Genomic DNA, 12,966 nt, shown 5'->3' on the forward strand with positions numbered 1-12,966 from the left:
CTACTTTAAAATTACCAGGATAAATAAATAAATAAATAAATAAAAGTTGCACTACTTCAAAATTACCAGGATGGATAAATAAATACCTAAATAAATAAATAAATAAATAAATAAATAAAAGTTGCACTACTTTAAAATCACCAGGATAAATAAATAAATAAATAAAGTTGCACTACTTCAAAATTACCAGGATGGATAAATAAATACCACAATAAATAAATAAATAAATAAAAGCTGCACTACTTTAAAATCACCAGGATAAATAAATAAATAAATAAAGTTGCACTACTTCAAAATCAACATGATAAATAAATAAACACATAAATAAATAAATACATAAATAAAAGTTGCACTACTTCAAAATTACCAGGATGGATAAATAAATAAATAAATAAAGTGGAACTGCTTCAAAATCACCAGGATGTAAATAAATACATACATACATAAAACTGCACTGCTTTAAAACCATCACGAGAAATAAATAAAACAAAAATCTGCATTTTCTTTACACTGAAACAGTAGAAGTTTCTAGTACTTCAGTCTGTGAGTGAGAAAGGTAAAGTAATTTGTGCTGTAAATAAATACCACACACACACACACACACACACACACACACACACACACACACATAAACTCCTGCCAAGCGTTTGTAAGTCTCCAGGTGGATTCCAGTTAAATGACTGAATGATTTCTCTCAGAATGGAAGAAGTGTTCACAGACTACAGCGATTGTGAAACACTGCAGCAGCACTAGTGCTTTTGTCCACAGAAAACCCAACATTAACACGAGGAGACATTTGTCCGCTGACACGTCACATCCTCTCAACACACTAATAAAATAATAGAACAACAGAAAATAAAATAATAATAATAAAGCGTATGAACGTATCGGAAAAAAATCAGCCAGCGGTAATGGTCTGTGAACATCTCATTCTGCAGAATCACCAACACATGCTTCACATTTAGACACTACTGTAATGGGAAAGAATGTCTAATTATGTAATTTACAAGAGTCAGAATTAGCTATATTAATGTTTTTACTGCATTCTCATACAATTAATTGCACAAAATGGATCATTAAATTGACAATTATATATAATCACTGGAAATTCTCAGCGTTTCCAAACATGATTCATGACAGACGAACAAGTTTCTGTCGCTGTGCATCAATTCTGCAGTAAAATCAACATTCTGATCTACAACAAATCCATTATTTCAAGTGAAACACACACACTGTATATGTGCATATTTTCACCGCATTATAATTTGGCTCTTCTTCTTATTCCAGATGTGTTTTTACATCATATTCCAACAAACGCTACTGTTAATTATTGAGGATGTGTTTAGTAATAAATCAGTCAATTCCATAATGACGAGCAGCTGTCGTATTAATGTCATGTCTGCATGTGTGTTTTCCTGCGGATAATTAAAGGCGTGAGTGATGTGGTTGATGTACGATCATGATCGGTGGTTAGAGTACGGTTATGCTGATGCTTTAGTCGCACATCAGCGGCCGCACATGCCTCTCGTCTCTCGTCAGGAACACAATGTGGGATTGTTGGTTAAAGCTCGGAGCGGCTTTAATTCGGCTAAGAGGATTCCTGTCATTCCCGGTTACTGACAAACCCCGAGGTTAAGGTTCAGATTTCCCTGCTTATGCAACTGATTGTTTTTTCCAATCTGCGCTGGATTCTCTTCATCATCTGAGTCAGAGCCGTGCGGATGCTCCGCTCCATATAAGGAGTTCAGACCCATCAGGAAACGCTTCAGTCCGGATCATTTGCAGTAAGTAGCTCTCAAATCATTCAGCTGTGTGTTCAACTCTTAATAGAGAGCCAGAAGCTGTAAGTCGGTCCCACATTCACCAAACGACCATCATCAAACCTGCAGCTGCTCCAGATCCGCTCATATTCAGCAGTTTTACAGTCTGTGTTTCTAGATCATATTCGTTTTTGTGCACTACTGTATGAATATTACAGATCTTATGACTAACTGTAGTAACATTTTACTAACAACGAACAATGCTTCTAAAACATTTATTAATTATTCATTCTATATGCATCTATTTTCTTATTGTTTATTTAAATGATGTATTGAAATTTAAATATTAAATTAAATATTTATTATTGTGGTTGATGTAATTATTATTCATGTAATGTATTATTAATATTATTATTATTGTTGTTGTTGTTATTAATAATAATATTATAAGTTTCGATATTTAGTGATACATTATTCAAATGAATTAGTATTATCTGTCAATATTATATAATGGACCTGAGCTAATATGAACGAATGCACACTGCGCATTACTAATGGGACCTTATTGTAAAGTGATTATAAATCACAAAAAAATAACCAAAATCCAACCACAAACCACTAATAAACCACCAAAACACATCATAAAACACAAAAAAATCCCACCATAAATCACAAAAAAGACCAACAAAACCCCACCAAAAACAAAAAAGTCCAACTAAAATCCACTCATAAACCACCAAAAACCCACCATAAAACACACAAAACACCAAAAACAACACAAAAAAACACCAAGAGAGCAAGCCAAAAACCACTCATAAACTGCCAAAACCCCATCATAAAACACAATAAAAACACCAGGAACAACCCCCAAGAACACAAAAACCACTTATAAACCACCAAAACACACAAAATACCCCCATAAATCACAAAAAAAGAAATTTCCAAAAACAAAAAAGTCCAACAAGAATCCACTTATAAACCACCAAAATCATAAAACACAAACACCAAGAACAGCCAAAAAACATTCATAAACCACCAAAAGCCACTTATAAACAATCAAAAACCCACCATAAAACACAAACAGCACCACAAGCAACCCCAAAACCACCAAAAACCACTTGTAAACCACCAAAAACCCACAATAAAACACAAACAACACCACAAGCAACCCCAAAACCACCAAAAACCCACCATAAAACACAAACACCACGAGCAACCCAAAAACCACTTGTAAACCACTAAAAACCCACCATAAAACACAAAAAACACCAAAAAGAACCCAAACACCACTCATAAACCACCAAAAATCCACCATAAAACACAAAAAATGCCAAGAGCAACACAAAAACCACTCATAAACCACTAAAAACAAAAGAATAAAAAAAGAGAAATAGAATTTAAAAAAACAAGTTGAAATTTTAAGCTCTATTCTGATGAGTTAAAGTAATGAAAAAACATGTTGCACTGATTAATTGATCTTATCTTCTTTTTTTTCCTATAGTGCATCATTTAATTCACCACAGATAAGATTCAGTCACACAGAACGTCTGAATATGGTCAGAATAACACCACATTACGGAAGTAAACTGAGCTGAGAACAGAGTTTGGCTGTGAATCAGTGTGATACGTTACACTTGATCTGCAGTGATTATAAACAGCATTTTATGATTATTTGTTCATGTTGTTGTTGAGATATGAGGGACATATGGAGAACTGAAACTCCTGAAAACAGCTTCAAGTAATCCTGCTCCCTCTCAGATTCACTCCTGATGTTTCAGGAAAGGCCACACAAGTGGTCAGTGTGATAAGAACACGCTTGTGCAACAGCACATCTGTCACCATGGAAACCGCACAACAACGGCACAACAACAAACGGGCGCGAACCCGGCTCCCGTAAACGTCCTCCGCAGCCGATTTCACTCTTTACCGGCCGCTCGGTGACTGACAGCGGCTCGAGGCGTCTCAGGACACAAACACTGCAGTGAAAGTGACTCAGAGCATCAGCAGCTGCTGCGTCTCAGCGGCCTTAATCTCCCATCACTCCCTCAGGAATTCCTCCACTCAGTGACGAAACGCTTCCTGCTCTTCCTTTCATGGGCAGCTCGGAGAGCGGAAACACAGAGCGCTGAAGAATCGAGTCTTTGAGCGTTTGCAGCGCTTTTGGCTCGCATTCACACACCACTGAGATGAACTGAGAACAGATGAGACACAAGTAACAGACGTCAACAAACACATTCACAAATAAATCAGCACAGAAATCTTAACAAAGACTTGTTTTTCTGATATTGCCGTCTATGACATGAACTAATTCAGCTTCAACTGCTCAACACAGATAATGTCAGTCTTGCTATTTACGATTTTTTTACAATTCATGCTTTCAGCTGAGAAACTGTAATAATAAAAAACATAATCATAAAATAAATAATATAATCACAAATTATCATAAAATAAAATAAATCATAAAAAAACAGTCCAATCACTATCAGTTCAATCAAAAATAAAGGACAAAATGTCAAATTTAGCTTTCTCTTTAGTGCAAAAATAAAATAAAATAAATATTTAAAAAAAAAGGAAAAAGGGGGAGGGGGGAGGGGGAGGGGGTTGGGTATTAAAATAAAATCAAGCACAAAGACATAAGTGAAATATTAAATTCAATATAAAAATATAGGTGAAATATGGGAAAATATTGAAGTATAATCAAATTTAAAAATATAAGTGAAATATAATCAAATAAGAAATAAAATAGGAAAAAAGGGAAATATTGAAATAAATATACAAAATGTAATGGACAAAAGGGGGGAAATACTGAAAAATAATCAAATATAAAGAAAAAAATGTACTGGGGGGTACAAAATCTTAAAAAACAAACAAACAAACCAACAAAAAAAACACCAAGAATCCACCTTAAAACACAAAAAACACCAAGAACAACCCAAAAAACATTTATAAACCACCAAAAATGTCAAATTTTGCTTTCTCTTTAATGCAAAAAAATAAAACAAAAATAAAAAAAAATAAAGGGTAGAAAATACTGAAATATAATCAAATATTAAAAAAAAAGTTTAAAAAGGGAAAAAGAGGGAAATATTAAAATAAAATCAAACACAAAAATATAATTGAAATATAATCAAATGATTTAAAAAATAAGAAAACGGGGAAATACTGAAAAAAAAATATACAAAATATAAGGGACAAAAGAGGGAAAATACTGAAAAAAAACAAATATAAAAATAATGTACTGTGGGGGGGGGGGTGATAAAATCTTTAAAAAAAACAAAACAAAAAAAAAAACAAACAAAAAAAAAAGAACAACCTAAAAAACACCAAACCCACCATAAAACAAAAAACACCAAGAGCAACCAAAAAAAACAAACAAGCAAAAAAAAAACACTAAAAACCACCAAAAGGTGAAAAATGGGAAAAATACTAGAGTATTTTTGAGGCGATCACCGATTGCCGATCACAGGAAGCAGTATCTGCCGATCCGATCACCGATACCAATCTTTTTAAAGCCTCCTATTAATCATATAGAATTATTTATAGAGATACTCCAATCAGGATTTTTAGACACTTATTCAGGGCCTGATGAATAAGTTTTTGATAGAGGGGGAGTTAATTTGAGTGGTGGAGGGCAACATTTTTTAGACTTTTTTTTTTTAAATATATATTTATCTCACACAAATGTTTGATCATGCAGTGCATTTTTGTTTTTAGAATTGTGCATTTATTGCACAATAGCTTACACACAGCACAAGTCTGATTTCAACAAACGCATTTATTTATTATTTATTGGAAACACTTTTTCAGCAAATTTACCGCAAACAATGCGCTGTCACTTTAATTCTGCGCGCGCGGCACAGACTGCTGCAGACGCACCGCTCCTGGAACGCACTGCTAGACCACAACCGTGTGCAGCTTGAACGCTTTAATCCGTCAGCATGAGCACGGAAAAAATACGCACTGCAAAGGTATGTGAACGCGGTGCTATGTGTTTAGGCTTCAAGTCTCCAGGAGAGCGCGCGAGCGCTGAATGGTTAAACACTGGAAAGAATTAAAAAGAAATGCAGTTCATAAACTTTAGCGACGATGCGACACTGATTCTGTTGTGCAAGTAACAATTCCTGTGTCAACTGTGCAGCTGCTTATAGTCAGACACGATGTTGTGACGGGAAGACATGTGCGCACTTTTGAAAGAGAAAGAGAGAGAGCGCGCGCTCATTCACTCGCGCTGTTTGTGAAATTACGCCTCACATAAGGATTTCAAATTACTATAAGTTATTAAATTAAGAAATATGAATTGTCCCTCACCTCAAGCATTAGAATTGTTTTACCCGCGCAGAAAAGCGCCTGAGACGATGCCGTTGCATGTCGTACCAAACCTCTCAGCCGGCGCGTCATCAGCTTTAGAGACGCCGATCAAACATCCGCAAGGGATTATCGGCCGATAATGATCGGTAGCCGATCAATCGGAGCACCCCTATGAAGTATACTCAGATATGAAAATATAGGGGAAATATAGTCAAATAATAAAACATATAAGAAAAAATGGGAAATATTAAATTCAATTTCATCTTTCATCTCTCTACAATCTTAAATTTCTGTGATGAATGAAAATCCTTCACATTTAAACAAAAAGCCAATTTTTTAAATAACTGGTATCTCAGAATTCTTAGAATGTTCATCAAGTTCAGATGACATGATGTCATTCTAAGAATGTTGTTCTGCAAACACTTTCTCAATGTTATGAGAATGTGTATCAAATATTAAAGTTAAAAGAAGAAGAACGTTTTGTCCTAACATTTATATAACATCGGTGAAAGCCGCGAGTGTTCCCTGTTAGCCGGGACCCAAAAATGAAAATGAAATGAAATTCATAGGCTGTGCAGATCACATCTTCAGCTGTGGAGACGATCAGCAGCAAACACATGCTCAGGTTACCACATAAACTGAGAAAAGAAGCGTCTGAATGAAAGCAGACACGGTTACGTAACAGATGTACTGCGGTTTGCTTTCAGAATTCATCAGAATGACTGAAAAGCGCTGGTTTGACCCGAGACTGCGCTGTAGAACTGAGACGGGGCTGATGGAGGAAACACGTGTGGACATTTCTCTCATAGCTCTTGTGCTGGCATCACGGGATGCCGCGCACATTCCTGGAGAGATTCAGAGCCGCGTCATGAGCGGACGCTTTGTGCTGTGAATGCTGGGAAGAGACGAGAACTGCATTCAATACATTCATCTGCTCATTAGTCTGGTTTTACTGGGGTCACAAACACTAGAACCTCTGTGAGACGTAAAGCTGATGCACTGATTCCTCAGATCATACGGTGATCAAACGCACCGTTTGCACCTGCTGGACCACAAAACAGATGAATAAACCGCACAGATGCACACAGATGGACCACAATCACATCTACACACCACAACAGCTCACCTAGCAACCACAGAATACCATAGCAACCACACCACAAGATATTTAGAAAAAAAAGTAAAAAATGTGAGATATAAAGTCAGAATTACAAGAAAAAAAGTATTTGTTGATCTAGACAAGTACATGGGAACTATCCAAAAGTTCTGTTAATCCTAAAAAATAACAATATCTATATATTCATCATATGTGTCCTCTATGGTGTAAATTTATTACTGTTTTTGTTTTGTTTTTGTTAACCTGGCAACACTTTCATTATTTAAAAAACAAACAAAAAATGTGGTTACAATAGTTAAACCATGGTAACCACAAATTAACCATGGTTTTGCCACACTAACCACAGTTTAGCTATGGTATTTGTAGTAAAACTGTGATTATGCAAAAAACATGTTTACTACACTTTGACTATAGTAAAACTGCAATTAATTTTGTATTTTTGGGATTTGTATTTGTGTATACTTTATTTATTTTTCTTTGTTTTGTTTTTGGAACTGTACTGCCGTTTCATTTAAAAAAATCTGAAAAAAAGATTTGTGAACCCGCTCCAAAGTTCCAATCTGAATCAAATGATTCGTGATTCGCGATCCAAAGTTCCAATCTGGATCAAAAGATTTGCGATCCCGCTCCAAAGTTCCGATCTAAATCAATGATTTGCGATCCAATGTTCCGATCTGAATCAAGTGATTCACGATCCGCGCTCCAAAGTTCCTATCTGAATAATGATTCGCGGACCATCTTTTCAGATAAGGAATCAGAGCGCAAATTGCGAATCATTCGATTCACAAAACGATTCGCAAACCGGCACCGAAGTCGCGATCTGAATCAAATGATTCACGATCCGCGCTCCAAAGTTCCTATCCGAATCAAAAGATTTGCAAACCCGCTCCGACGTTCCGATCTAAATCAACTGATTCGCAAAATGATTCATGAACAGGCACCGAAGTCGCGATCTGAATCAAATAATTCGCAATCAACGATTTGAAGCATACCCTGCGTCCCAATGTGCACGCTATCTATCTGCTATAGATATTATTGAAAATTACTAGAATTTAGGATGGATAATGTGCACATTGGGACAGGCATTTCATTTGAAGTCACGTTCTAAAATCAAATAACTCACGATTGGAGCACTTCGAAACAGTGAATCATTTAATGGTTTAACTGATTCGGAATTCCGAAAAGCTCTGTTTCACCAATCACTACACCAAACACTCAAGCTATGTCGAAATTTGAAAACGAATGGCCCCTTTAATTTGATCTGGTTTTGCTTGTGAATCGCTTGAACTGAATGATCGCAGTCACGAGTTTGAATCATTCGGAGCGGTTCCAGCGTAAATGACTCACTCAATTGAATCGGTTTGTCTGTTTCTCCACTTTTCGCGTCTTCAGTCATGTTTACACGACACTGACAGTACTACTACTGCTTCAGAGCCGTCAGATCACTGAACAGTGAGGAACTCGTGTTTGAGTCAGACAGTCATCATTGTTTACATCTGATCGGAAAGCAGACTCTCGTGTCCAGAAGCAGCGTGTTTTCTTACCGTGCTGAGCGTCGTGTTGTTTTTGGGTGGTGAACATCAGATGTTCAGTTCTGGAGAGCGTTTGATCCAAAGCCTTGAGTGAATCTCTGCGTGACTCACAGGAAACCAGACCAGATAAACGTCAGACATCCAGCGCCTCCTGTGATGGGAAAAAGAGCGTCTGCAGATACAGCAGCTCCACACAGAGTCATTATCGTTTAAATACTATTAAAACCATTGAAAAAGGACTTACTTGAAATAAAATAAACGTTAACCAAAATGAAACATTAAAAACTCATTGTAAACTCATTTTATGTCAGCTAGTTGCCAAGATATTTTTTTTTCATTTAGTTTAACTTGATGCACTAAAATGATTAATGAAAGCTACACTAAACTGAAATTAAAAGCATCAAAATGTTGAAATCGATTAAAAGTTTACTTAAATAAACATGGTGTACAAAAATAACTACAATGGAAATAAAAATAGTAAGTTTTTGACTGTGATCTTTAACTTATTGGATCCAAAGTACAGCAAAAACAGTAATATTGTGAAATATTTTTACTATTAAAAATAACTGCTTTCTATTTGAATATATTTCGAAATCTAATTTATTCCTGTGATGCGCAGCTGAATTTTCATCATCATTACTCCAGTCTTCAGTGTCACATGATCCTTCACAAATCATTGTAATATGCTGTTTTGCTGCTCAAAAAATTATTTTTATTGTTGAAAACAGCTGAGTAGATGACTAGAAAGTTCAGAAGAACAGCATTTATCTGAAATAGAAATATTCTGTAACTTTATAAATGTCATTATCATCACTTTTGACCAATTTAAAGCATCCTTGCTAAATAAAACTATTAATTTCTATCATTTCTTTCCCCCCAAAAAATACTGACTCCAAGCTTTTGAATGTTATAGTGTATAATTACAAATCTTGTTATTTCAAATAAAAGCTGATCTTTGGATATTTCTGTTCCAAGTTGTTTAAACTGTTTTAAATATTGATAATAAAATAAAAATATTTATTGAGCAGCAAATCAGCATATGAGAATGATTTGTGAAGGATCATGTGACACTGAAGACTGGAGTAATGATGCTGAAAATTCAGCTGAATAAATTACACTTTAACAGATACACACATAGAAAGCAGTTATTTTAAATAGTAAAAATATTTCACAATATTACTGTTTTTGCTGTGTTTTGGATGAAATAAAAGCAGGCTTGGAAGTGAATTCTTTAAAAAACATTAAAAAATGTAACTTTTGAATAGTATTTAGAGACAAGGTAAAACAAATATACTAATATTTTAACTAAAATGAAAATAAAAACAGAAAGTACAAAAATAATGTATGTTCGTACACCGACAGACATCGTGTCTCTCCACTGCTGTCAATCAGGTGATGCTCTCATACTGTTACGAGCACTGAGCTCTTCCTTTTTAAAGGTCGTTTTTGTTCTTCTGTTGATCTCTAGTATCACCAATATGCCACAGAAATGATGTTTTGATTGAAATTGACATGACAGAGTTTTTTCCAGGCAGTTGAGATGTAAACAGATGACAGCAGCACATGCTGCGGTCTGATTCACGTTTGCTGCAGGAGTTCATCTTTCCCAGCGTGCGTGTTCGCAGGAACACAGAAGAACCGCCGACACAATCTAGAGAAGCAGCAACACACACGATGGAGAAAAACAAGAGCGTCGTCACGCGCTCAAACACACCAAAACAGCAGCAGGATTCCCGTCTGTGCATTATTTTTGGACACACACTTCTCATCTAATCGAGACGCTGTTGTGAGTTCAGTGACAGTCAACATTTGTTCATTATTTAGTCTCTCATTCCAGACCACTTGTTTCCCACTTCAAAACACACCGAAACATCTGCTTTTGCGTGTAAAAAACATGATTTGTGTATTTGTTCACTCAATAATCGAGGTGCGGTAGTTCAGATCATTGAGGGCCGCAATCAATCAGCTCCAAAACACAAACACAAACCTGTGCTCGCTCAAAAGAAAACAGCTTTAGTCAGATGCCGTAACATTACTGAGCATTTTTGGGAAAAATAAAATTCTTTTCATGCCAAAATAAAAAAAAGGCAGCATCAAACTAAAGTTCTATAAAGAAAATGTTGTTACTGTGAACTATTACAGCTTTACATCTTTTTTAAAAAAAATGAAAATATCAAAATTCCAATGGAATGACAGTCCAATCAGGGAGTACAATCTTGCATTCAGACCCGCCTACAATTTTAAAGAGCCACGCCCACATCTGAACATCCAGCCAAGCCCCGCCCCTCTAAATGTAAATGCCTCGCATTAAAGCCAAGCCCTGTCCTAAATTAATTATTTTTTTATAATTCATTTCACAATTCATGTCACAATGCAGAAGAAACGATCTGACACTACTTCAAACTTTTAATAAACAGTCACATAATTTTATTCACTAAAAAGGTTTCTGCAGGTTGGTAAATAAAAAGACTTTTTAAGAGCTTTTAAGATTAAAAAAGAACATTTATGTAATAAATTGACTGGAAAACAATATGTCTGTATGATCTCTAAATGTAAATGCCTCGCATTAGCAGCGCTTCAAAGGAAGAATAATATTAAATATCTGTCAATGGGATCAGAAAAATCAGTTCAAAGGGAAACAAATTTTCTTCCCCCATTGACAGCAGAGTTCTCCAATCAGTGAGTGAGTTCAAACTCCGCCCCTTTTTAAATTATTCACTACAATCTTGCATTTCTCCGCCTCCAATTTTAAAGAGCCACACCCACATCTCAACATCCAAACAGCAAACGATGGATAGAGCCAAGCCCCGCCCTAAATTAATTATTTTTTTTATAATTAATTTCACTCTGATGTGCGTCACAATGCGGAAGAAACGATCTGACACTACTTCAAACTTTTAATAAACAGTCACATAATTTTATTCACTAAAAAGGTTTCTGCAGGTTGGTAAATAAAAAACTTTTTAAGAGCTTTTAAGATTAAAAAAGAACATTTATGTAATAAATTGACTGGAAAACAATATGTCTGTATGATCTCTAAATGTAAATGCCTCGCATTAGCAGCGCTTCAAAGGAAAAATAATATTAAAACATTTTTACCAAAACAAACATATTTTTTTTCACTTTCATGATCAAAATGATCAAATATCCGTCAATGGGATCAGAAAAATCAGTTCAAAGGGAAACAAGTTTTCTCCCCCCATTGACAGCAGAGTTCTCCAATCAGTGAGTGAGTTCAAACCCCGCCCCTTTTTAAACTATCCACTACAATCTTGTATTTCTCCGCCTCCAATTTTAAAGAGCCACGCCCACATCTCAACATCCAAACAGCAAACGATGGATAGAGCCAAGCCCCGCCCTAAATTAATTATGTTTTATAATCCATTTCCAACTTTTATAAAACTTCCAACTTTTAATAAACATCACATAATTTTATTCACTAAAAACAAGGTTTCTGCAGGTTCAGTGAAGGTAAATAAAAGACTTTCTAAGAGCTTTTAAGAATAATTAATTAAAATAATAAATTAAAAGGAAAAAATATATGATCTGTAAATGTAAACGCCTTGCATTAGCAGCGCTTCAAAGGAAAAATAATACTAACACATTTTTATCACATTTTAAATGATCAAATATCTGTCAATGGGATCAGAAAAATCAGTGCAAAGGGAAACAAGTTTTTTCATCCACCACTGACAGATATTGATTCTTGTATTAATCAAACTCAGTTCATTTTGTTCAATTTCTCAGAAAACAGACTTCATATCTTCATTTTGCATCTTCAGTAAATATATCTTGATTTAGGATGTGCAGATATTTGTACTGGAAACAAAAATAGTAAGGAAGAATTTTTTTTTTGCAGTGCATGCAGCATTTGCCACAACTTTATGAATTTAAATTTTTCTGCACTTATTTAAGATGTTTTTTGTGTCTGAACTCGTGTAAGGATGAGACCTTTGAAGAATGAGATTCACTGATTGTAAACTGATTTTAAAATAGAGTTTTATGCAGCGTACGCCGCGGCTCCAGACCAGACACTCCGCCATGTGGAACGGAGTAATATGAAATGAATTGTATAATGTGAATCAGTCCTCTTCTGCGAAGTGTTTTCTCCTGCTGATCCGCGTTAACCACAACTATGGTCGTGTTGCGTAACACAGTTAATGTGCAGCGAATGTCCGTCACAGCAGAAAACACTTTAAACTCCGCTCACATCCACAGCTCGCATTAGCCCAACCAGATCATCCTCATC

The 12,966-nt window shown here is 35.4% G+C and overlaps 1 long non-coding RNA gene across 1 annotated transcript in view; it reads left to right on the forward strand.

Moving 5' to 3' along the window:
* Positions 1-1,589: 1,589 nt before the first annotated feature.
* The window catches only part of LOC127180114 (uncharacterized), a 35,791-nt gene continuing 24,414 nt past the window's right edge, over positions 1,590-12,966 (forward strand). Inside the window, exon 1 of the long non-coding RNA XR_007829584.1 lies at positions 1,590-1,784. This is a non-coding gene — a long non-coding RNA (uncharacterized LOC127180114). The remainder of the gene's footprint in view (positions 1,785-12,966) is intronic.

The sequence above is a fragment of the Labeo rohita genome, chromosome 17, assembly GCF_022985175.1.
Source record: "Labeo rohita strain BAU-BD-2019 chromosome 17, IGBB_LRoh.1.0, whole genome shotgun sequence".
Taxonomy (NCBI): Eukaryota; Metazoa; Chordata; class Actinopteri; order Cypriniformes; family Cyprinidae; genus Labeo; species Labeo rohita.